We start from the raw sequence: 24,522 nt of genomic DNA, 5'->3' as shown, positions 1-24,522 counted from the left end.
CTACCATTATTTTACCTACGACACTTTTCAACAGCGCCAGAAGAAACAGCCGCCATATTATCAAATATATGTGAATGGGCGTTAGCATTTTAATGTGCCCATACACCATCAATAGCTGTCAGCCAAACCCTTGGTCAGCCAACAGCTATACCTTCTGACTACTCCATGCACATGTGCGCTCACTTGTACAGATTGTGCATATGTTCTCAGTGGGGATAGGGGAATAAGTGCTGCTGTCATACACCTTTGGAAGAGGCTTATCTTCTGTGAAAGGGAAGTGTCCTAAGGTGTTTGTACCTGTTTTTCATCCATTTTTCTTCTTTTTTTGTGTGTGTTGTGGACAACAACTTTTTCTAAATCAACCGATGCCAGAAAGTTAACCAGATTTGTAAATTACTTCTATTTCGGAAGTTCTTTTCGTTTTAAATTTCCTTTCAGTCTGACCACAGTGCTCTCTGCTGACACCTCTGTCCATGTCAGGAACTGTGCAGAGCAGGAGAAAATACCCAAAGCAAACCTCTCTTGCTCTGGAGAGTTCCTGAGACAGACAGAGGTGTCAGCAGAGAGCACTGTGGTCAGACAGAACTTCCTCTGGAGCAAGCTAGAAAAATAGAACAAGTAAAGGGTGCAAATGATAAATTCCTCCCAAAGTATCCGACATACTGAAATCCAATTGCCTGACTTATCTTTAATAATCATCCTCATCATCACTACCATTATCCGATAGTGCACTGTATGTATTAGCAGGCTGTTAGCTAATGCATGTTACTAGGAATAGAACCATGGAAAGAGAGATGAACTTTCATTCAGATCCTGCAACAAGTAGATGTGCTGGAAACATAATGTGAGCTGCAGTACAGACTGCCCGACGCCAAATCCTGGATTGTCTATTGAACAAAAGTGAAGACTAATTGCACCCCACCCCCGACCAGCCATAGCCCAATGTCCTGCACAGAGGCTGCAGAATAACACAAAACATTTTGGTCGATACTGCAGTATTTACAGATATCTGTGCCCAGGAGTATACGGGGGATACTGCAGTATTTACAGATATCTGTGCCCAGGAGTATACGGGGGATACTGCAGTATTTACAGATATCTGTGCCCAGGAGTGTACGGGGGGATACTGCAGCATTTACAGATATCAGTGCCCAGGAGTATACGGGGGGTACTGCAGCATTTACAGATATCAGTGCCCAGGAGTGTGGGGGGAATACTGCAGTATTTACTGATATCTGTGCCCAGGAGTATACGGGGGATACTGCAGTATTTACAGATATCTGTGCCCAGGAGTGTAGGGGGGGATACTGCTGTATTTACAGATATCTGTGCCCAGGAGTATACGGGGGGTACTGCAGCATTTACAGATATCTGTGCCCAGGAGTATACGGGGGATACTGCAGCATTTACAGATATCTGTGCCCAGGAGTATACGGGGGATACTGCAGCATTTACAGATATCTGTGCCCAGGAGTATACGGGGGATACTGCAGCATTTACTGATATCTGTGCACAGGAGTGTAGGGGGGGATACTGCAGCATTTACTGATATCTGTGCCCAGGAGTATACGGGGGATACTGCAGCATTTACAGATATCTGTGCCCAGGAGTATACGGGGGATACTGCAGCATTTACAGATATCTGTGCCCAGGAGTATACGGGGGATACTGCAGCATTTACTGATATCTGTGCCCAGGAGTGTAGGGGGGGATACTGCAGCATTTACTGATATCTGTGCCCAGGAGTATACGGGGGGTACTGCAGTATTTACTTATATCTGTGCCCAGGAATGTACGGGGGATACTGCTGTATTTACTGATATCAGTGCCCAGGAGTATACGGGGGGATACTGCAGCATTTACTGATATCAGTGCCCAGGAATGTAGGGGGGATACTGCTGTATTTACTGATATCAGTGCCCAGGAGTATACGGGGGATACTGCTGAATTTACTGATATCAGTGCCCAGGAGTATACGGGGGATACTGCTGTATTTACTGATATCAGTGCCCAGGAGTATACGGGGGAATACTGCAGTATTTACAGATATCTGTGCCCAGGAGTATACGGGGGGGAATACTGCAGTATTTACAGATATCTGTGCCCAGGAGTATACGGGGGGATACTGCAGTATTTACAGATATCAGTGCCCAGGAGTGTAGGGGGGGGGGGGTACTGCTGTATTTACAGATATCAATGCCCAGGAGTATACGGGGGATACTGCAGTATTTACCGATATTAGTGCCCAGCAGTGTAGGGGGGGGGGGGGGGGGTACTGCTGTATTTACTGATATCAGTGCCCAGGAGTGTAGGGGGGGGGGGGGTACTGCTGTATTTATTGATATCAGTGCCCAGGAGTGTAGGGGGGATACTGCAGTATTTACTGATATCAGTGCCCAGGAGTGTAGGGGGGGGGGGGGGGGGTATTGCTGTATTTACTGATATCAGTGCCCAGGAGTGTAGGGGGGGGGGGGGTACTGCTGTATTTACTGATATCAGTGCCCAGGAGTGTAGGGGGGGGGGGTACTGCTGTATTTACTGATATCAGTGCCCAGGAGTGTAGGGGGGGGGGGGGGAGTACTGCTGTATTTACTGCTATCAGTGCCCAGGAGTGTAGGGGGGGGGGGTACTGCTGTATTTACTGATATCAGTGCCCAGGAGTGTAGGGGGGGGGGTACTGCTGTATTTACTGATATCAGTGCCCAGGAGTGTAGGGGGGGGGGGGGGAAACTGCTGTATTTACTGATATCTGTGCCCAGGAGTGTAGGGGGGGGGGGGGTACTGCTGTATTTACTGATATCTGTGCCCAGGAGTGTAGGGGGGGATATTGCAGTATTTACAGATATCTGTGCCCAGGAGTATACGGGGGATACTGCGGTATTTACTGATATGAGTGCCCAGGAGTGTAGGGGTGTACTACAGTATTTACAGATATCAGTGCCCAGGAGTGGAGGGGGGGGGGGGGTACTGCTGTATTTACTGATATCAGTGCCCAGGATTGTAGGGGGGGGGGGTACTGCTGTATTTACTGATATCAGTGCCCAGGAGTGTAGAGGGGGGAGGGGGGGGGATACTGCTGTATTTACTGATATCAGTGCCCAGGATTGTAGGGGGGGGGGGGGGGTACTGCTGTATTTACTAATATCTGTGCCCAGGAGTTTAGGGGGGATACTGCAGCACAAGGAGATTCTCACTTCTAATTTGCATAAATAATGTTTAAATAATATGTTTTTCTCTTCCAGCAATTACATATAAGTGCACAATGGTCACATTGCTTTTAGTTGCCCTGTGGGAGTTTTAGTATCAATGGGGGAGATTTATCAAAACCCGTCCAGAGGAAAAGTTGCTGAGTTGCCCATAGCAACCAATCAGCTCGCTGCTTTCATTTCTTAGAGTCCTCATAAAAAATGAAAGAAGCGATCTGATTGGTTGCTATGGGCAACTCAGCAACTTCTCCTCTGGACAGGTTTTGATAAATCTCCCCCTATCAGCGCAGATTACTTGTAAATAAACCCTACAGAGATGACAGTCCTGAGCTGTGTCCCCAGACTTCTCTTTATCTATGTATCTAGAGACACAAAAAGGCCCAACAGCTCTCCAAAATTGTGCAAGCAGACATGCTTTATTAACCCATGTTCTGGTGGATGCTTTCTTGTCACAGAAAAATTAGATGCAATGATGCAATTAGGAGCAAGATTAGGACAAATATCACAGAAAAGTGGAATTGCTCATTTAAAACATAGCATTTATGAAATATGCACAACAAATAATAATGTCCTCAATAAACATCGAAAACAAACACCGAAGTGCTCCACACCAAACTAACCTACTAAGTAGAAGGCTAAATTAGGGGCAAATAAAATACTGCCCTTACTCAGAAAGCAGCCTGTATAAATGTACTATTGTTATCCTAAATACCAGCGTATTATAAAACACTTAGTTATCCCTAACGTCCCAACACCTTTCCCCTCTGTACTCAAAATAAATGGTAAGTGTGAGGGGTTCCTCAGGGGACAACCAGCTAGGAAAAAGTAATGCTAAACAAATAAGATATGACAAGACAGTAGGATAATTCTGCTTCTTAGGATGAAGATAAACCAGTCCAGTTATGGTCTTAGTGTTAGGGGGGTCCCAGGTGTGAGACTTCCCTCCTCCCTGAGCAGATGCAACCAGTACATAGATAAATAAAGCACCTAAAGTTAATAAAGCGTTTGCTTGCACAATTTTGGAGTCCTGTTGGACTTTTTTGTGGCTTTGGATCTACTTTTCAGTCTGTGACTGGGGCTGAGTTTATGGTCTGTTTGCACCCAGCACTTTGATTGCTGTTTTGGTTGTGCTGCTTCTACCATTTCTGCTATCTATTTATCTATCTGTCTATCTATCTATCTATCTATCTATCTATCTATCTGTCTGTCTGTCTGTCTGTCTGTCTGTCTGTCTGTCTGTCTGTCTGTCTGTCTATCTATCTCACATCTATCTGTCTAATATCTATGCATTTATATCTAACTATTCTATCATTTTCTATATCAAATCTATTTATATCTATCTATCTATCTCATATGTTTCTATCTATTTATTTATTCATCTATCTGTCTGTCAATCTATTTATCTATCTATCTCACATCTATCTATCTATCTATTTATCGATCTATCTCACATCTATCTATCTATCTATCTATCTATCTATCTATCTATTTATCTATCTATCTATCTATCTCACATCTGTCTATCTATCTATCTATCTATCTAATATCTATGTATTGATATCTATCTATTCTATCATTTTTCTATATCATATCTATTTATATCTATCTATCTATCTCATATGTTTCTATCTATTTATTTAACATTTATTGATCTCTCTATTTTTCTATCTATTTCGATCTAATATGTATCTCTCTATTTCATATCTATCTATTTAATATCTATCTATTCAATATCTATTTATTCATTCATTTATTTATATCTAATATCTATCTCCTTTCTATCTAATATCTATCTATCTATCTATCTCATATCTATCTATCTATCTATCTATCTATCTATTTATCTAATACCTATTTATATCAGTCTATCTATATATCTATCTATCATCAATATCATAATAATTTAATATAAAAATAATAATGAAAAAAAAAAACCTGAAAACGAAAAACAGAACCTATTATTGTCCTACCCAGTAGTAATAATATGGAATGCATTATTATTCCTAATAACCCTCAATAACATTCTTAACTGCAATTAAACAATCAGACATTTCTATTGTTTATAGTGACACATAACAGTATAATGTTCCATACAACTATAAGCTGATTATAATATTTTCTTCCGAAATCCGAACTAACCATGACAGTAAACCGCAGTCAGCTTGTATGTAATGTAGAAGTTTTTATTTATTTATTTATTTATATATTTTTTTTATTACTTTACATGTGAACGACCTTTTGCCTCTTGGTTTCTCCACAAGACTCCACTCTCCATCTATACCCTCGTCTCCTGTCTCCTGATCAATAAGTGTATATATATACACAGCATGTTGTGACGTCATTGGGATCACAGAAAGCATTTCTCAGCCCTAAGTTCTTGTATTATGCTAAAAAAAAAAAGAAAGTTTTGTCGATATCAGCTGAACTCCTGTCTATTCTTCTGGAAAGTCAGCGTCAATAGTTTCTAGAGATGTCTGAGATCTGTTCTGATCATGAAAAGGAGGGAATATGTTCCCAGAAGAGAGAATGAAAGAATATGGACAGAGAGTTCGATCAGTGCAGAGATGTCTGCAGAGTATTTACAGCCAGCACCAGGCAGGGGAATAGGATGTAACAGTCCATTAATATACATTGTCTGTCCATCTCTACAATAAATACATGCAATTATTAAGTCTTGTGATAAAAATCATCATCCAGATTACCATAAAACTTCCTACTTTACAATAATACTACAACACATTCATGAAAATATGAATGTATTGTAGTATTATTTCCTTATGACAATAGGTTCCCTAGATTTATTTTTACATTTAATGTCTTTTTTTTTTTTTTACATATTTTCTGTTAATACATTTAAGCATTCGTTGTTTATTTTCTTTCATAAAATTTTAGAATTACTTTTTCTTATAGTTATTTTTTTGATTTTATTTTGAACCACCGTATTATGCCTTAATATAAACCAATTTCTGAATGTATGTTAAACAGATAATGCTAAAATATTTTTATTATCATTGTTATTATTATTACAATGATTATTAGTATAATCATTATAGTTGTTATTAGTACAATAATAATAATAATTATTATTAATAATAATCGTATATAAAATCTTTATATCATATAAAGGTCAATCCTTAATTGGCCATATTGATCACTAAGTGACTTAAATTGTTAATTAATGATTATCAAGAATATACCTTGGATATTGTTTTCATATGTTGATCTTTTGTCCTAACACTTCTTATGATCGTATTGCAATGTGAATCGTTTTTGTTTGAATATATTGTGAAAACTAATAAAATTTGTTTTAAAAAAAAAATCTTTATATCATAATATTACTACTACTACTAATAAAAAATAAATATAATAATAATATTATATAAAATATTATTAGATTATTAATAATAATAATTGTAATAATAATAATAGTGCTATGTTTCTACATAGTAATAATTATACACTATTGCTACTACTGTTAATAGAACAAATAATGATGTGCTATTACCAATATATTAGTAAAATGTACCACTACTAAAATAAATGAGTAATAACTAGGTACTACTACAACTACAACAACTACTAAAAATATTAGCAAATGTATGTGCTACTACTTCTAAATAGTAGTAATAATTATGCACTCCTCAAATAGTTGTAGCACAAATAATATAGATTATAGTCATTTTCTGTGTATTATCATTACACTGTTATAATTTAACACTCTTATATAGATACTGTACAGTCCACCAGATTCATTGTATTTTCGATAGGACCTGCATTGCTGTGAATCCCTGTGACCTGCACATCTTCTATATACTTTACTAATCTTTTACTTACTTACAATCACATGACTGCTTACAAGAATTCTTCATGCAGCTCCTTCTGCCCTCACCCCCATACCTCCATTATTAACCCCCCCAGTCCAGACTGGTCGTTGGTGTAAAGATATAGCAATACAGGAGACAACAGACAAGTAGAGACCTGGTCTGGATCACTCTGTTATGTGGTGACAGTGAGGGGACATGAGGGGTTCTACACATTTTAGAGGTTACTTCATTTTCTTTTCCAGTGAGGTTTTCATCTGAGTGACCACTTGACAAGATGCAGCCAGACAACATTAAGAACGCTGACTTCATTCAGCCAGTATGGAATGTACAGCCCCAGTGATAGCACAGACCATCTGCACAGACACTCACTATACTACATATACAATCATTACAGTCCATATACACTCACTGCAGTCCATATACACTTACTATACTCAATATACACTCACTACACTCCATATGCGCTGACTACACTCCATAAACGCTCACTACACTCCATATACACTCCCTACAGTCCATATACACTCCCTACAGTCCATATACACTCACTACACAGCGTATAGACTCACTACACTCCATATACACTCACAACACTCCATATACACTCACCACAGTCCATAGACACTCACTGCAGTCCATATACAACTCACTACACTCCATATACACTCACTGCAGTCCATATACACTCACTCCACTCCACATACACTATCTATAGTCCATATATACTCACTACAGTCCATATACACTCACTACAGTCCATATACACTTACAAATACGCTCACTACACTCCAAATACACTCACTACACTCCAAATACACTCACTACAGTCCATATACACTCACTGCAGTCCATATACACTCAATGCAGTCCATATACATTAACTACACTCCACATACACTCATTACAATCCATATACACTCACTACAGACCATATACACTCACTACACTCCATATACACTCACTACACTTCATATTCATTTACTACAGTCCATATACACTTACAAATTTCCATATACACTCACTACACTCAAAATACGATCACTTCACTCCATATACAAACCCTACAGTCCATATACACACACTACACTCCATATACACTCACTACAATCCATATACACTCACTACAGTTCATATACACTCATTGCAGTCCATATACACTCACTACGCTCCATATGCGCTGACTACACTCCATATACGCTCACTACACTCCATATACACTCCCTACAGTCCATATACACTCCCTACAGTCCATATACACTCACTACACTCCATATACACTCACCACAGTCCTTAGACACTCACTGCAGTTCATATACACTCACTACACTCCATATACACTAATTACAGTCCATATACACTCACTACACTCCATATACACTCACTACACTCCATATAAACTCACTACAGTCCACATATACTCACTGCACTCCATATACACTCATTACAGTTCATATACACTCACTGCAGTCCATATACACTCACTACACTCCACATACACTCACTATAGTCCATATATATTCACTGCAGTCCATATACACTCACTACACTCCATATTAATTTACTACAGTCCATATACACTTACAAATTTCCATATACACTAACTACACTCCAAATACGCTCACTACAGTCCATATACACTCACTGCAGTCCATATACACTCACTGCAGTCCATATACATTAACTTCACTCCACATACACTCATTACAATCCATATATACTCACTACAGACCATATACACTCATTACACTCCATAAACACTCACTACAGTTCATATACAGTCACTAGACTCCATATACACACACTACAGTCCATCTACACTCACTACAATCCATATACACTCACTACAGTCCATATACACTCACTACAGTCAATATATACTCACTACAGTCCATATACACTCACTACAGTCAATATACATTCACTACACTCCATATACACTCTCTACAGTCCATATGCACTCACTAGAGTCCATATACACTCACTACACTCCATATACACTCACTTCACTCCATATAAACTCACTACAGTCCACATATACTTACTACACTCCATATACACTCTCTACAGTCCATATGCACTCACTAGAGTCCATATACACTCACTACACTCCATATACACTCACTACACTCCATATAAACTCACTACAGTCCAGATATACTCACTACACTCCATATACACTCTCTACAGTCCATATACACTCACTACAGTCCATATGCACTCACTAGAGTCCATATAAACTCACGACACTCCATATACACTAATTACAGTCTATATACACTCACTATACTCCATGTACACTCACTACACTCCATATAAACTCACTACAGTCCACATATACTCACTACACTCCATATACACTCACTACAGTCCATATACACTCTCTACAGTCCATGTACACTCACTGCAGTCCATATACACTCACTGCAGTCCATATACACTCACTACAGTCCATATACACATACTACAGTCCATATACACTCACTACAGTCCATATACACTCTCTACAGTCCATGTACACTCACTGCAGTCCATATACACTCAGTACAATCCATATACACTCACTACAGTCCATATACACTCACTACACTCCATATACACTCACTACAGTCCATATCCACACACTACAGTCCATATACACTCACTGCAGTCCATACACACTCACTACACTCCATATACACTCACTACAATCCATATTCACTCACTACAGTCCATATACACTCACTACACTCCATATACACTCACTACAGTCAATATCCACACACTACAGTCCATATACACACACACTACTATCCATATCCACACACTACAGTCTATATACACTCACTGCAGTCCATTTACACTCACTACACTGCATATATACTCACTACAGTCAATATACACTCACTACACTCCATACACACTCACTACACTCCAGATACACTCACTACACTCCAGATACACTCACTGCAGTCCATATGCACTCACTACAGTCCATTTATACTCACTACAGTCTATATACACACACTACTGTCCATGCACACTCACCACAGTCCATATACACACACACACACACACACACACACTACTGTCCATATACATTTACTGCAGTCCATATACACTCATTATACACCATATACACTCTCTACACTCCATATACATTCACTACAGTCCATATATACTCACTACACTCCATATACACTCACTACAGTCCATATACATACACTACAGTCCATGTAGACTCGCTACAGTACATATACACACACTACTGTCCATGTACACTCACTACAGTCCATATACACACACTTCTGTCCATATACTCACACACTACAGTCCATATACACTCACTGCAGTCCATATTCAGTCACTACAGTCCATATACACTCACTACAGTCCATATACACTCACTACAATCCATATGTACTCACTGAAGTCCATATACACTCACTCTACTTTATGTAAAAGACAAGGCTTACAAACATTTGAGAGCGTAGGAAAACTTTACATAAGGATTCAGGATTTTTATGTTCTATTTATTTGTTAAATTAAATATAAGCCGATATAAGGACCTCAAAATGTTATGCAGTATGTAAAGGGTGTCCCATGCATAACTAGAATATAAACCTATCTTCCCAGAAGAAGCGTAAAGTGAAACCGCGTAGGGGGAGGTCATAGTTCCGGGCATGTAAGTACAGCATATTGTTTACTCAATGATGGTGCATGGGATTTTTATTGGCTGAGCTTGTAGCTGATGGTGGTTGGATGAGGCTCTATAACACTCTGGTTTGAGCACACCTATTCGCCATCCCTATCCCATTTAGCCCTCAGAGTTGAAAATTTAATGTCTAAAAATTCATTGCTGCATATTATTATATGGTGTATAGGATCTTTCTTGTTCTAGTGTGATGTCCTGTTTATGTAATAGGCTTGGCTTTGTTTCTTTGCATCTTCTCAAATGATACGTTCCGTGCATACGCGCATATAGTTTGTGCTGTGCATACATTCACATAGTTCGTTTGTGCATACACACATATAATTTGTTTGGTCTATACGCTCAGAGTGTTTCAGTGCATACACTCATATAGTTTGTCCTGTGCATATGTTCATCCAGTTGGTTTGGTGCAGACGCTCAGTTTGTTAGATGCCATATAGTTTGTGCATACGCTCATATAACGTGTTCTGGCCATTCGCGCACATAGTTTGTTTTGGGGCATGCGTGTATATAGTTTGTTCTGTGCATTTGCTCATATAGTTGTTCTATGCATACAGTTTGTTTGTGCTTACGCACATATAGTTAGTTCTGTGTATACGCTCACGGTTGTTCTGGGCATACGCTCATAAGTTCGTTCTTTGCATTCGCACGTATAATTTATTCTGTGCATACGCTCACATAGTTATCAGGTGCAAACACTCATATAGTTGTTCTGTAGTTCGTTTGCGCACACGCGTATACAGTTTGTTCTGTGGATACGGTCATAAAGTCATTCTGTGCATACGTGCACATAGTTTGTTCTCGGCATACGTTCATTTAGTCCTATGCATACATGCATATAGTTTGTCTTGTGTATACACTCATATAGTTGTTAGGTGCACATGCTCATATAGTCTTGTGCACACACTCACTTAGTCTGTTCTATGGATATGCTCATGTAATTGGTTCTGTGCATGCAGTCATAGTTGCCTTGGCTATACATAGTTTGTTCCATGCTTATGCTCATTAGCTGTTTTGTGCATCTACTCATTTAGCTGCTCGGTGCATATACTCATATTGTTTATGCTTACACTCACGTAGTCTGTTCTGCAATTACACTTATATTATTGGTTCTATGTATACAAGCTTTGTTTGTTTTGACCATACGCGCATAGTTTGTGCTGTGCATTTGCTCATCGTTGGTTCTTGCCACACACACACACATTAGTCGCACCGGTCATACACACATATAGTTCATTCAGGCCATACTATTATATAGTTATTCACGACGTACAGTCATATAGTTTGTTCTGTGCATTTGCCCATATAGTTTGTTCTCCACATGAACCATGTAGTTTGTTCTCTACATGCACCATGTAGTTTGTTCTGGGAATACGCTTCTATAGTCTGTTCTGGCCATACGCTCATATTGTGAGGTCTATGCATACAGTCGTAGATTCTCCTGGGCATACTTTTTTATAGTCTGCTCTGACCACAAACTCTGACAATTTTGTTTGTGCATATGCACGAACAGTTTGTTCCGCCCACACGCTCATATTGTTGTACGGTGCACACGCTCATATAGTTAGTTCTAGCCATACGCTCATACATTTTATTCTGTGCACACGTTTATATGCTTGCATCTTTCGTTTTATGCACCAACTGCAGATAGTTCTGCATAAGCATACGCTTATATAGTTGTTCGGGGCATGCAGTCAGTTTGCCTGGGCAAACGCGTGCTTGGTGCACTGGTGTGAGGTGGGTTGTAAACTTTGTGTCTCGCTTCATATAAGTGCTTTATAGATATGGTACAGTGGGACAGACAACAAATGTATAAATTTATGTGTAGTATCACACATCAGTGCGTCATACGTCATACAGTTTGTACTGGGCAAATGTGTGGTTCTGTGCATGTGCTCATATAGTTGGTTCAGTGCATACGCTTGCTCATGGAGTTCATTCTAGCCACATGTTCATAGTTTGTTCGCTGCATGCGCTCATAGTTTGTTCCGTGCATACTCTCATATAGTTTGGTCTGTGTATACAGTCATGATGTTTGTTTTGGGCATGTGGTCATGGTGTTCGGGATGTGCATATGGTCTTGATGGTTATGCCAGACACACGTTCATATTGTCATGTTCTGCATATGTGTCAAGGAGTTATACTAAGCATATTTTTATAGTGTTCGTACTCGTTATACGTTCACATGTTCATTCGGTACTTATGTTTCATGACGTTTTACTGTGCATATGTTTATGGTGTTTAGACCATACACTCATATATTTGACACTGTGCAGGTTTTTAAGGTATTGTGTTAATCTGTGCACAGATAATTCGGCATGTTTATTAACATTTGGGTCGTGCATACAAGTATATAGCTTGGTTTCTGTGGTTACTTGTCATGTCTACAGGTCAATCATGATTATGACCTGTCTCGGCTTCAGGTTGACGTCAATACTACTAGTCATATATATTGGTCGAGGCTTTTGATTTCGGCTAGACCAGTCATGTCTACAGGTTGGTCCTGAAACGACCTGACACGGCTTCAGGTTAGCGACAATGTCATTATATACGTTGTGTTCATTTAGCAGTTGGGTTATGCTACAGGAAGATACCTTTATTTTTCTGTTGAGAATTGTCACGTCTATAGGTCAATCATGGTTACGACCTGTCTCGGCTTTAGGTTGACTGTGATACTAGTTATATGTTTGGTTGAGTCTTTCATTGTTGGCCAGACCTGTCACATCTACAGGTCGGTTCAGTTACAACCTGACACGGCTTCGGGTTGGCGATGATGCCATTATATGTTTTCATATGTTTATATAGCATTTGGGTTATGCATACAGGGATATAGTTTGGTTTCTGTTGAGTTTTTTCATCTGTCTCGGCTTCAGGTTGGCGATTATATTAGTTATGTATTGGTTGAGTCTCATGGTCATGTTTGCTGCATAAGTGGTTTAATTGCCAGTCATGTCCACCGATCGATTACAGTTACAACCTGACACTGTTTTAGGTTGGCGACTAGGTATTTATTTGTGTATACATGTTATTTAGCACTTGGGGTTGTGCATACGGGCATATGGTTTGTTTTCTGTTGAGACTTTTCACGTCTACAAGTCATGAAGAGCCTCCAACACGCAGAGAGTGTACTCCACAGCCGGGAATACTTACACAAAATATTTCAATAGATACCCAGAGGGTGTCCCACATACCATTTCATTCCTACTTGCTTTCATTGGGTTTTGCCACTCTTCACTGCATCTTGCTCATAATACTATCAAAGCATATCTGTCAGGCATCCAGCATCATATCACGTTGTCTTGCCCTGACAATGCATCGTTGTTTGCGTCTCATGCCATCAACGCTGCTCTGAAGAGCATTCAAAGAGGGAGGTTCGTAAGCCCTCTAGCCGTCAGCCCTTGTCAGCAGGCTTGGTCAGACGCGTTAGATAATTCCAGGACAGTTCAACGTTAAAGGCTGCTCTACTCTTAGGTTGTTATGATTTCCTAAGGCCTGGGGAATTTTCATGCAGGTGCGTGGTCGAAGTTACATCATGTTTGTTGGGATGCAGATATTTACGCATTGGAATTGTATAGCATCAAACCTCATTGCCCAGTCAGGATGTTATCATACAGCATTTTCCATCTTCCCACAAGTGGAAATCTAGTACTTATATGCGTTATACTTCCAGTCCATATTCAGAAACGCACAATGCATTCCAGTCATTGGTGACAACCATGTACGTTAATATCACTTTTGTTCTGATTCTGGAGTTTTTGCCCTCTATTTTTTCAGGTGTACTCGTACGCGGCAGTATATGGCACAACACAAACTGCCTTAATAGGTTACAGGGTTTAGTAGGGAACTGGAGCTTAGTAAGAGGTTCAGTTAGGTAGGTACGCTATACTCATGAGCACCGACCACAAATATATATATTCCATTTTCTATATTTTCTATATATATTTAATTCTGTTTTTTTCTGTCATTTTTGTAATTCTTACATTTTTTTTCATATGCATTTTTAATATGTATTGCATGTAATATTATTATAAGTCATTTAATTATCAATTTTTTTAATCATTTATATATTTTTACATAGGTCTTGACAGTATTTTTTTAAAACCTGGTATGTCTTGTGCCTAAGCCCTCAAACCCCCCAGCTGTTGCAAAACTACAACTCCCAGCATGCCTTCGGCTGTCCGGGCATGCTGGGAGTTGTAGTTTTGCAACTGCTAGATGCACACTGGTTGGGAAACACTGCCCTAGAATGTCAATCCTTACTGCAACTTGTAGTTCTGCAGAAACAGCAAAAATCATGTTGAAGTTTCAGATGTGTCCACTTCTGCAGCCACCATTTTGCCCTTCCGGAAGAAGACACATGACTTGGGAAATGAGGGTAACCCCAGGGTCAATGCACACACATACAAGGTGTATAGACAATTGTGGATGCATTTTGTTTGTAAATAGCTTATCTTTCCTTTTTATTTTTGACCAGGGCAGTGTATTCATTCATTGATTCATTCACCTTGTGTTTGTGATTTTTAGGCTCCACAGGGCAAAGTTGCAGTGTTCACAGTTAGAAGCTTAGAGGGTCCGTTTGTTTAACCTTTGTTAACGGCAGCTTGACCCTGTCACAAAGCACTAATCCCTGGGAAACAATGCACTAGTGAGGAATGAGGGCTGGAGGGAAGAGCCAGCGTCAGTGTGGAATGAACTGTACTGAAGGCCAGGGGACATAGAGTACAGGAATATGATACAATGTGTATAGCCCCATATATACTGCCCCAGACCTGGAGCCAGGCTTTGTTTCACCAGGGGTATAGTTCCATCTTGTTGCTCTATGCCCTGCATTTAAATACTCTAAGCCAAGGCACTATGTCTTGTTGGTGCACATACTTGGTACCCAGCACTTTGGACACGTGCCCTGCTTACCCCCTCCTACCTATACTTCCATACTGCCTTATACACACTACGGCAATCCTCCAAAGGGTAATGGGAGTCACAGAAGCGCTGGATGGACTTTAACTTCAGGGTTAGTAAAAAGAGGTTTATTACCCACAATGCAACACGTTTCTCTGGCTCACAGGACACTTCCTCAGGCACTGATGCCTGAGAAAGAGGCCTGTGAGCTGAGAAACGCTTTGCATTGTGGCTACTACGCCTTTTACAAACCTCTTAATAAATTAAGGCTCAGTTCATATTGCCGTTGTGCTCCGTCCCTTTAAGGGCCTGTTTGGCTATTTTTTTGCACCGAATGCCCCCCCAAAATGGGTCGGAGAACAACAGACTCTATTAGGTCCCCACAAGGTCCCGACAGATCCCATTGACTTCAATGGGGTCCGTTAGGGATCCTGTAATTTACCGTAGTTTTACGGAGTTTAGAGGAGAAAAAATGCACTATTTTTTTCTCCACTAAAGTCCTCTCATTCCGATGGACTTGCTGCATAACAGAGCCAGACAGCAAAGTGAACGAGCCCTAACCCTGAAGTTGAAGTCTGTCTAGCTCCTCTGTGAATCCAATTACCCTTATGAGGATTGCCGTACTGTTTGTGACTGTTCTTGGATGGAAAGGCAGCAGGGAGACTCTGTATTGATTTAAATATGAACACCAACGCTGTGTTTGGACTGCACAACCATCCTTGGTAAGCGTGCTATTCACATTAAGCATTTACCATCACCTATGTTATGACACCATGGAGCGCCTTTTGCTTAGTTTTTAGTTATACATACTTTAGGTGTCATTTACATTTGAGTCAGAGGCTGCATTCAGGGCTTCTGTCAAAGGCTCCACTTGGAGACCAGAAAACAGAGCCAGACGGTCCATTGCACAATGGACAACACACTATCCCATTGACTTTAATGTGGTCCATCTGGTTTCCATCTGGTGCCCCTTGATTTAGCAGGATCTCACCATACAAAAAGAAAATGACCTGTTGCAGCATTTTTTTTGTCCATTGATTTAATGGGTTCTACAACTGAGCCCTCCAAAAGGAGCTCCAACGCAGATGTGAACATTGCGTTAAGTATATGTTTTAATATCTTGGTTTCTGCAAAACAATGTAAGGCTGGGTTCACATATGTCCGGCATCCTAAATTTCAATGCAACTGATGCTACAACTGATGACAACTTGGCGTTCTGGCGTCCATTGTTTCTAGACAATGGACAGGGGAATGCAGGAAGCTGCGTTCCACTGTCCAGTGCGCTCCGCCGTGTCCAACCATCCGTCATCAAAATTGAGACACTGGAAGATTGTGGAGTGTCCTATTCAAATGAATGGGATCAGTTCTAGCATCAGTTTCCCTCTGGTGCACATTTGTGAACCCAGCCTAACCATGCCCACTCTTGGTGGCCAATGTCACAATTTAGTGCCAAAATTCTGCATCCATATGTAGCAACCATTATATTAGAATGTTTCCTATGATGAGACTGGAGTTATTTGTTGGAAAGCTTGATAAATGTTGATTTTAGGTTGGATTCACATATGTCTGACGTGAAACCAGCCTAAAACTCAATTCAACTGATGCTACATCTGATGACAATGTGCATCAGTTGTTTAGCATCCGGCATCCATTATTATTGAATACCAGATGGAGAAACACAGCAAGATGCTTTCCCCTGTCTAATGCTGTCCAGTGTGTCCCCTGTCCCATTTAAATCATTGGGATCAGTTTTGCATCAGTTTCTCTCTGGTGCTTTTCAGCAAGCAACAGAGGGAAAAGATGACTGACACCGTACATATGTGAACAAGCCCATAAAGAAATTGCCTGATTTGGAATGAGAGTATTATCAAATACCCTTTAAGGGCATTCTGAGAACTAGAAAAAAGGGTCAATCTCCCTCTGAAATCTCTAAGTATTAGACAGTCTGGCCATGCATGTAATGCTCATTTTGCCCTGTAGAGGTGCTGAAGGGAAATTGAACACCTACTATCAGCTTCCTCCAAAAATATTATAGGTGGTAGATTATAGGTGGTAACTGCAGATTCCAGAATCAGAACAACTGATTTTTATGGAACTCTACTAACAAAAAGGATTGTGAAAGGCAGACAATCCATTTAGTCATAGATTTCCTCCCTAGCCTCACCTCTGGATTGGAGACAATTGTGTGTCAACAGGTGCCTTTAGCAGTTGCATAGAAATGGATGCTTAACGTATTTTTACGTGTATGCCATTGACCGCATGATTTATTTAATTTGATCATTTAATAGTTCGGACATCTATGCACAAGACAATACCAATATGTTTATGTTATTTTTGTTCACATATGTGGTGATTCAAATGTTTATTAGGGAGGATGCTTATTCACATTTATTAACTTTTTTTTTATGCTTTTTTTGTCTTCATAGGGGACTATTACATGCATTCTTTGGATTACATACACTGTTCAATGCTCCTCCATAGATCAGTGTTATTGGCACTCCGTTACTCTAGCCTGCCATGGCTGACTGAAGCATAAGAGCATCGATCGGACAGTGAGGAGGCAGGTATGGGCTTTCCCACCATCCTTCCAGCTATTCAGGACCCCGTGATTTTGTTGCAGCGGTCCAGAGCAGCCCACTAAGCTAACCGGCAATGCTATTTCCCGCATTTAGATGCCTCAATCAACTTTGATTGCGGTGTCTACAGAGTTTATGCTGGACATCAGCCTGATCGGCGATATCCGGCTGATACCAACCGAGATCCACCAGGTATAAAACAAGATCAGCTCGTTAGCGCCCTTCTAAGCGCGGGACCAGAAACAGAACGTACCTGTACGCCCTACGTTCTCTAGGGATTAAGCATAGGCAAATACATTTACAATAATAGTCAATGGACAGTCTGTATGGAAGCAGATTATAATATACAGAATATCAATTGGAAGGTTCCACCAGCCCAAGTGAAATATATGACTAACGAAATGGACATATGAAATGTGATACCTGTCTGGAGAGGTGTAAAGCTCGTCCTTCTGGGGCAAATGGCAAATCCAGACTTCCAAGCCACTAAACATCTAAATATTTATCCAATATTGTCCCAGGCAAAGTCCATTGTTTAATTAACAGATAATAGGAAAAATTCCCAAACTGTTGCGTTCTAGCAAGCCCTTGAGGACCGAGCTATGTGCTCCGAGCTGGAAAGAATTGTGCTAAAGGTGTAAAGGTTAAGGTAACAGAAAGAGAGAAAATGTGTTTTCGTCTATGTAACTTTGACCTCTCGATACGTTTTAAAGGGTTTATATTTTGTTTCAGTGGTTAGATGTTGAGTTACGCTGCAAGACATGTGAACGGAATGAAAGGGCCTTGATGTAAATTGGCAATTTGACTTTGACTATAGCTGACTGTATGATGACACGAATGATGGGTTGGGCATAAAGGTTTTTCATAAGTGAAAGAGAAAATTTTAACCCTCTCCCCTTTCTACAAAACAGAAACACACGTTTCACTTTAGTTTAGCCAACGGCTGTCCGGGCATGCTGGAAGTTGTAGTTTTGCAACAGCTGGAAACACCCAGTTTGGACACACTGCCTTAGGCACATATTACAAATATTATAGAGGTGTGATGTATACTAATTAAATACATTTTTAACAAAGTTTTGTTTCATGTTTCTTTTTTTTCCATTTTTATTTCCCTATGATATGATTCATATCGAATGGCGTATCTTGAATGGAGGCAAACCACTTGGCTGCAGGCCTGGTGCAAGCTAATTTTGCTGCCCATTGGCTCCATTCTTTACCTTCTTCATCCAAACCTTACCTTACTTCTGTGGTGACACACTGTAACAAACCTTCTCCTCATGTATTTACCTTACTATTGGGGTGACAGGGTTTTTCCGGATGGGTGGGTGCTTCAGATGTTGGCTTTATTGTTCCAGTCAGAGTGGGACCCCCATCTAGAGTGCACTCTAGGCGGCTGCCTATTTTGCCTTTAGGCGGAGCCGGCCCTGCTTGGCTGCTATGGGGTCTAATGTCCAGAGTGTGCCCTTCCCATGACATTGCATACACAATCCAGTGTATCTTCACTTTCCTAATTTACTTAGCCATGGCAGAGTGGCATAAAAAAAAACCTATATAGTTACACTCCTGGCTTAAAGAAGTATTCCAGCCCCAGATTTTTTTTTTAAGGGTAAGGTCACACACGGTGCACACGCAGCATATTTGACGTTGCAAGAAATCTGTTGGGCAGCAGGAAATATGCTGTGTATGGCCTAAAAGCAGACACACAGGGCTTTCCCTGTCACAGCCCTGTGTGTGCAGTGAGGTTCGGAGGTGGCTGTTGTAACTGTGCCTTCAAATCTAACTGCACACACAGGACTTCAGCAGGGAAAGCCCTGTGTGTCTGCTTTTGCTTCTAGCATGTATTTCCCGATGCCTGGCAGGTTTCTCGCAACATCAAATATGCTAAGTATGCAATGTGTGAAATACCCTAATCTAAAAGTGATTCAGTAAAATATAAAAATTTTAAAAATGATACTGACCTGCCCCAATCCCTTGCTACTGTTGCTTTGATGTCTATGCTACACCCTATTTTTTTCTTGGACTGGAATAGGCATTTAAAACAGAACAGTATACAGACTTGAGTTGACGTGTTACATTTTAAATTGGCACTGTCAAAACTTTTTATGTGTCGGGAAAACATTAACATTTCCACTATATATATTTATATATATATATATATATATATATATATATATATATATATATATATAAAAAAAATATGTATCTCCTTTTTATAGAATTCATGGCTTATAAAAAAAAAGGCCACTAGGGTTCCCCATACCATCCAGAACTTAATTCTGTCAGTTGCAGCATTATCTTTGTCCAAGCTGAAACACAGGCTGGGACATAGTCCAGTAAGTGTGGGCCGGACTAGCACTCCTCTGTGCTCACTCCTGTCCTATCTATCAGACTTCAGAATAAAAACAGAGAGAAGGGAGTTAAAGAGCAGCCTGCAGTGACTGGATGAAGAGAGCAAGCACAGCACAGCAGACTCAGGGAGGAAGCTGAGTCATTCAGAGTGAGGACACGCCCCCTTCAGAGCACAGGAGGAAAACCCAAATGAGCACTGAAAAGAATAAATTTGTGAAAGAAATATAGGTGCTAGACATAACAATTAAATGTACATAATTAGGATTATGTACTGAGTAACATATACATTTTTTTTTCATGGGAACAGGGACTCTTTAATCGACACTATGTGCTACTATATATCACCAATAGTGGCAACTGGAGGGGAAATGAGGAGACAATTTTTTTTCCAAGACTTTTTGCAAGACATTATTTAACAGGCATCTTGAAAGCCGACACATCTGATCCCCCAATTGCAGAGGTTGGGGGGAATTAAACTGCCAGTTCTGTCCACATCAGTTGTCTTTGCCAACATTAGACTAATATGTGTGATCAACATTAGGATTTCCATTCTTGCTGCTTGTTAGGGTTTTGGCAGGTCATACAAATTAGCTCAAAGCCAGCTGAATCTGCCAGCTGGATCAGTCAATGATCTAATGTGTATGAGGGCATCCTGACTGTTCTTGGAGGGCTGAAGTATTGGGAAAGCAGGAACGGGCATGCTTAAATTAATTCTTTGTTGCCCCTTGTTTCTTTCTACTGAAAAAAAGAAACCTGATCAAGACCACATTTACGTTCTAATATTTTGGTCAGTATTTTGCCTTATAAGGCCAAAAATACAGAAAAGGTGCAGATTTTTTCATTATACTTTATCTTCTTGTTTGTTCCACACCTGGTTTTCACTGATAATACAAAATATTGACCCAAATACTACTGTCTTAAAGAGGGCTAAAGCTATGTTTACACAGAGGAATGTTCGCCCGGGCACCAGCAGAACATGCTGGCTTAAGCCTGCTGGCAAATGTGCTGCCTCCATAAATGGCAATGTATTTCCAAAGTGGATACTACAGAAAGAATTGATATGTTGTATTTGGGATTTTGCCTCGTGCACGTTACAACAGAATCCCCGAAATTTCAGATTCCAATAGTTTCCACTGTATTTTGCTTGACAATTTCACCATGTGTGAGAAGCCTAAGGGCAGTTTCCTTCACAGATTGTTTTAAAAAATGCCCTTGGAGTTTTTATGTAATTTTTGATCCAAAGCCAGAATTGATGCAGCAGGTGTAACTATAAATCCTTCCCCAATATTACCTATTACTTTCAAATCCAATCCTAGCTTTGTCTCAAATAACAAGTTACACTTCATATGAAAATAAGTTGAACACTTTATTTTAAGCTATTCCCGTCATCTGACATACACATAGGCCAAGATTTTAGGGAGGGGAGTATGAAGTGAGTTTAGGAGATATATAGCTGACACCCTCCAACAGCAGCCAGGATGAAAGATAACTGATCCTGAGTGTTTAGCCACCTAGATGCTATGGTCAACAGCGACTGTGGCATATAGATGGTTAGACAGAGGTAGAGCCCCTTCTATCGCCTATCTGACTTCTCACAGTACAATTGGTAAGTGGTTGACATGGCAGCTGAAGGCCTAGTGAAGGCTAGTTAGCTTGTCATTGTACTTTTACTATACACCTCCAAAAGGCATGACATACTAAGAAAACCATTATTGCTCCATTCTCTTCATGTTTGTATTTCACAAAATTACCAATGATTAAAAAAAAGTGCATTACAATGTATTTTACAAACGATCCAATGATCACAAGGCCCCTGGAGAGACTAAAAAGATATTTAAAAAAATAAAATATAAAAATAAAGCTTTTAAAAGGGTACTCCAGCCCTGAGACATCTTATCCCCTATCCAAAGGATGTCTCACCGCGGGGGTCCCGCTGCTGGAGACGGCCGTCACACTCCCTCCCATAGACTTGTATAGCTGGGGGTGATGTCACACGGGGGCGGAGTCGTGATGTCACGATACTCCAGCCCCGGGGTCACCACCCGGCTGTTTGTGAGCTGGCGTGCAGCTCAAACAGGTGGGTGGCGAATACAAGATTGCGGGGGTCCCCAGCAGCGGGACCCCCGCGGTGAGACATCTTCTTCCCTATCCTTTGGATAGGGGATAAGATTTCTCAGGGCCAGAGTACCCCTTTAAAATATCATGCTGTTTATCCTACACAGCAAATAGCAAATGCCATAAATAATACCAGTTTCAGAATTGCTTATTTTTATTTACCTGACTTCTAAGTAAATGATGAAAAAATGGCAACTACCCGAGAAAAAAAAAGTTATTGGTTTCAAAATATGGTGCTGCAAAGCAATTTTTTTTTATTATAAAAAAATTATGAAAAATCAACCAAAGGATCTACCCATCAAATTCCTGTTGTTGGTCATTAAGCAATCCCTTTTAATGGGCTTCATTTAGCAGGGTAACAGAACAAGGGTCTTCTCTCGAGTTCTTTATTGACCTACAAGTTTGGGTGGCCTCTATTCTTACCCAATTAAAACAATGGTGGCATAATGACTGTTCTCATTGGGTGGACATAGAGAGCCAATTTTTGTAAACTCCATTACAGTTTTATGGTCAGCCTCTCTTTTATGTAGCCAACCCACCTCTTGGAGACCCACGTCTAAAATAAACTCTTCATGTGGCTTCATGCTTTGTCTACTGGCCTTATCAGTCTCCTTTGAGAATACTCCCTTTACCATCCTTCAAAATCTACTTCAAACTCTGATTTTACCTCATGGGTAAGCAAAGGGATAACAAATGGAATACCTATTTGAGGGATCTGTATCATTGCAATTTAGTATCCTTTGTAGTAAATTTGGGAATTCCTCTAGGGGCTTCTTTAAGTACCTTTAGCTATGGCACATAATTTTCTATCTCACTGTCTACTGTCTAAGAGACTTTCTTTTTGAATCATAATAAGGAAAAGGGAGGCATAAAGATTGCATACACTAAGCTACAATTAGCCATATCCTCTCAGGAACTCTCATCTAAGACCAGTGGAAAAGGGATGTAGGTCATGCTATCCAACCATCTCAAATGATCTTGCTGTGTGAACCATATGGAGACCTTGCTCGTTGGTATTTCATCCTGTCGCATTTACCGCAGATCTACCCCTCCACATCTCCAATATGTTGGCATTATCACTCTGAGATTGGCACACTTATGCATATTTGTTTGCTGTAAATGAAAATTCCTCCAGCTTTTCTACCTAATTGTGCCACATTCCTGTACTATTATCTAAGCTTGTGTGACTTTGTTGACTCTGTTGACCCTATTTGTAATGTTCTTTGATTGTTTCTAGGGCCTGTCCGGACTGTTTTGTATTTTCATATATGTCTGAAAATCAATAAAAAGCCTATTGATCAAAAAGCAATGAAAAAAGTCTTATGAATCAACAAATAATATCAATAAAAACTCCACTACACCACAGAAATAAAATAAGCCCTGACACAGATCTAAAGATGGAAAATTAAAAAGTGATACAGGTCTGAATACGGGTCTGAAAAGCAATATAAGTAGATCGCTGGTCTCACTGTTAACTGTTCTATGCAATAGCAAAGCATTGAACAGTAAATGCAATCTAATGATTGTTCCCTGTGGGGACTTAAAAGTGTAAAATAAAAAGTAAAAAAGGTTATTAAAATTATAGGGACACAATTTCAAGCACACTGATTTAAAAAAAAAACTTTCTACTCACAATTTTCAACAATTTTTTTTTAGTTTTGCTGTCCATTTTATGGTAAAATGAAAGGTATCATTGCAAATTACAATTGGTCAAACAAAAAACAAGATCCCATATGGGTCTATAGATGGAAAAATAACATTTTAAGAGTAATGGCTAGGATGAGCGAATCAAATCTGCCGAATCCAAATTTGTTACGAATTTCAAGAAAGATTTGATTTGCAACGAATGCTGCAATTTGATCATG

The sequence above is a fragment of the Hyla sarda genome, chromosome 1, assembly GCF_029499605.1.
Source record: "Hyla sarda isolate aHylSar1 chromosome 1, aHylSar1.hap1, whole genome shotgun sequence".
NCBI classification, from domain to species: Eukaryota; Metazoa; Chordata; class Amphibia; order Anura; family Hylidae; genus Hyla; species Hyla sarda.
This window is presented reverse-complemented; position numbering follows the sequence as displayed.